Source organism: Lactuca saligna, chromosome 6, assembly GCF_052625555.1.
Source record: "Lactuca saligna cultivar CGN05327 chromosome 6, ASM5262555v1, whole genome shotgun sequence".
In the NCBI taxonomy this organism is placed as follows: Eukaryota; Viridiplantae; Streptophyta; class Magnoliopsida; order Asterales; family Asteraceae; genus Lactuca; species Lactuca saligna.
Window position 1 is genome coordinate 128,400,406 of NC_136422.1, and position 4,021 is coordinate 128,404,426.

Genomic DNA, 4,021 nt, shown 5'->3' on the forward strand with positions numbered 1-4,021 from the left:
TGTAGCTAAAGGAAATTGTCAAACTTCATGGAGTGCCAACTTTTATTATCTCGGATAGGGATAGTAAGTTCACGTCAAAGTTCTGGCACCCACTTCAAAAATCCTTGGGAACCTGCTTGGATATGAGCACAAATTACCACCCACAGAAAGATGGTTAAAGTGAACGAACTATTCAGGCCCTAGAAGAGATGCTATGGTCTTGTGTAATCGACTTTGGAAATTCATCAGATACTCATTTTCCGTTGATTGAGTTTCCCTAAAGTAATAGTTATCACACCAGCCCCAAAGCAGCACCATTTGAAGCTTTATACGGACGCAAATGGCGATCGCCTATATGTTGGGCAGAGGTCAAAGATACCCAGCTGGCCCGAGCACACACAAATGACATGTTGCGTATTGGGCCAGAGATAATCCATGAAACGACCGAGAAGATCATTCGAATTAAGGATCGATTTAAGGCAACGTGTGACCAACAAAAAAAAAAGTTATGCTGATATAAGGCGTAAACCACTAGAATTCCAAGTTGGAGATAGAGTGATGCTAAAAGTCTCACCCTAGAAGGGTATGATTCGTTTTCGCAAAAGTGGAAAGCTTAACCCAAGATACAATGGACCTTTCGAAATTCTTAACAGAATTGGTCCTGTTGTGTATCGACTAAAGCTACCTCAAGAACTACGCAAAGTGTACGACATATTCCATGTATCCGACCTAACAAAGTGTCTGTCCGACAACACCAACATAATACCTCTCGATGAGATACAACTAAACCCAAAACTCCACTTCGTAAAAGAACCTATGGAAATTATGGATCGAGAAGTGAAGCATTTAAAACAAAGTCGTATTGCTATCGTGAAAGTTCGTTAGAACTCTCAGCAAGGACCAGAATTCACATGGGAACGTGAGGATCAAATGAAAAATAAATACCCCCAATTGTTTAGTGATATCCTGTCTAAAAGTTGAATTTCGGGGCGAAATTCTTTTAACGTGGGGAGAATGTAACAATTGGTAAAAATATGAACGATCGCACAATGTGATGTTTTGATTATTATGTAATATATATATTTTACCAAAATTGGTTGAAGGAATTTAACATATTTTAAATTTGATAAGTTCTTGTGAAATATAAAACAAGTAACTCATGATAAATTTCGTTACGATGTATGACTACGAACCATCACTGGTTTGTGAAAATTAGCATATAACGTCATTTGAATACAACAAACTTAATTTTTGTATCAACATGTCTCTAGTTGATGAGTAAGTTAAATTTTGTGTAAAACTTGTGCTTAGTAGTTGTGAAGGATCTAAATTTGACAAATATACGAACCGAAGTGACAAAACGTGTTTAACGATACCGTTAACCGGTTAAATGTCGCGAAATTATACATTGGTCAATAAATTTTATATTTAAATAAATAAAAATATAAAATGAATTATTATAAGGTATAATTAGAATGTATTTCAGTGTTTTTGAATAAAAATAATAAAACATAAACATTTAAGTTCAAATACACAAAAACTACATTGTTATTTTATACTAAGTATACATATATGTATTTGTACATACGTATTATTATCTAGTAGATGAGTAGTTATGGGTTATGACTTACAGTGATTTTATATAAGGAATATGATGACTAAATCAATTAAGATAAAAGAAATGGTTTACATAAGTGCCAACTTAACTAATAAGTGCTTAATCACTTAAGAGATTTTACTAAGAATACTTCTTAATCCCTCTTCTAATTTTCGAGATTAACATCTTCCATCTCCATGACTAGAACCTCTAAATAATTAAGTAACTAATAGTTAGTTGGTTAACTAATTCTATCTTTAACCAACTAGGAGACCAAGTGGGCTAGGAGATCAAATCTCATCATTTACCCATTCCATCACAATCTAGCCTAATTGATTCTATCTTATCTTCTTCTCTTCTTATCCTCTCTCCTCATTCATAATCTGGAAATATCTCCTCATTTCACCTTCCATTCTCCAGCAAATAATCCAGGGAAAAGCTCCAAAGTTCATCCCATTTTCAACCACACAAATTTCCTTCCAACTCCACAAAACCGAGAACCTTAAAGGGGCTGCTGTCCCTTGGTGTTTCAGCCACCATTTCACCCATCTACACCTTCCTTTTCCTTGATATTTTCACCAACAAATACCTTTGGGAGTTAGTTGTTTTTCTACTCTAAATTAGGTACTCAAATCAGTGGCTAAACTATTCTTATCTTACCCTTTTGCTGTGAAATTTTCGTGACAGCAACATAGCCAAAACAGTAGTTGTTTTCGAGCATCAAACTAACACCCAAAAGTCCTCCATTTTTCTGCCCATTTTTGAGATTCAAAGTAGAGCATATGTAGCTACTTTCAAACACTTAAAACCCCTGAGAAAGTTACCCTTTACCTCTCAAAAAGCTTGTGTTATTCCACCACCTTTTGGCAACATACTTTTAATCCAAGTTGAAGCTAGGTATATTCATGATTTCTACTTTTTCTTTTTATCATCAAACCCACTGATTTAAAATGATTTAATACATGATAAAAGTCTAACACGCATGTAAATATATGTCTTTATGTGTTAAGACATCCAAAAGAATACTCGAATCACAAGCTTGAGTGGAACCAGAAACCGCACAAACCATTCTCAACCCAAATAACTCTACGCGACAAAAGTGAGTTTTCTACGGCCCCTCTTTTATGTTTTACAAGTTTTGGGGGAGAATACACACTAAAAAAGTTATAGTCGAAAGATTTAAAGGCTTTACTAACTAAAAATACAAGTTATGTCACTAAACATACTTAAGCCCAAATTTCAGCTTTTCACAGTAAAGTTATGGTCTGTTCACGGACTGTTTTTCCCTCCTTAAACTCAATGGATTTAAAAACTGTACAATAGGTAAGTAGTTCATGTTAATACCCTTCTAAGGACGACTCGCATGCGTTCATACGATTTTTCTACAATTTATAATGATTTTTACAAAACTATCTATCATTTCAGAACATTTTCGGACCTGTCTGTAAAAATGAGTATTTTCACTCAGGTTAGGAACCACTTAAGCTTAGGATAAAAATTATGGACAAATTAGACTCATTTTCTAAACTTTGAGAGTTTACGGATCCAGATTTCGACTTGTGATAACTTTTCTATGATTTTTCTAAAAACATGGACAGAATTGCCCTTTTTGATTTATCTTGCTGTTTGGACTTTCAAATATATATACAAAGTGTTGTGATAAATAAGAAGTACACCGATTATGATATTTTTTAGTTCACACATACTTTAATAGTTACAAAAGTGTAAATTATAACAAGTATTTCAAATATGATCATGTTGAAAATCTCATAAGATGTGCTGATTTGGACTATGTCGATTTTGGTCACTCACAGTTGGGGTGCTGTATAAACTTTGTTATTCACTTACAGTCGAAGTACTGTCTAAACATATATATGGTCACTTACAGTCGGAGTACTGTCTAAACAATTGTTATGGTCACTTACAGTCGACGTACTGTTTAAACTCGTATTGGGACACATACGACCGTTGTCCCGATCGTATAAGGGACACATACGACCGTTGTCCCGATAGAACTTTGGTAGCTTTATATTATTAAGCATTACAACACAAAGTCTTCAAACTCAAACAATTGAGAATTATAACAACATCAGGGATACAAATATACTAATACAAATTATGATGAGTTTGTATGTAGTATAAATATTGTTTGTAGATTGCTAAATATATTGTTAGTGTCTACTTATACAAACACTAAATATTTTGCTTCACAAAAATATGTTAATATTTACTTTTATCATAAGTATTTTAACATGAATACTTGTAAGATTTCAAGTATCCGGTCTCAGTAACATTGTTGATCATGTTTTGCCCAACATATTTTTTTTAACATTTCACGTTTTACAAAGAGAGTATGTAGTATACATAATGTTTGTAGATTGTTAAACCGATTGGTAGTATTTATTTATATAAATACTTAATATTTTGCTCCACAAAAATATGTTA

At 33.4% G+C, this 4,021-nt stretch overlaps 1 long non-coding RNA gene across 1 annotated transcript; it reads left to right on the top strand.

Moving 5' to 3' along the window:
• Positions 1 to 2,212: 2,212 nt before the first annotated feature.
• On the top strand, positions 2,213 to 2,675 carry LOC144999771 (uncharacterized). The gene is made up of 2 exons (XR_013660999.1): positions 2,213 to 2,473; positions 2,587 to 2,675. It is a non-coding gene; the product is annotated as an uncharacterized LOC144999771 (long non-coding RNA).
• The last annotated feature ends 1,346 nt before the right edge of the window (positions 2,676 to 4,021 follow it).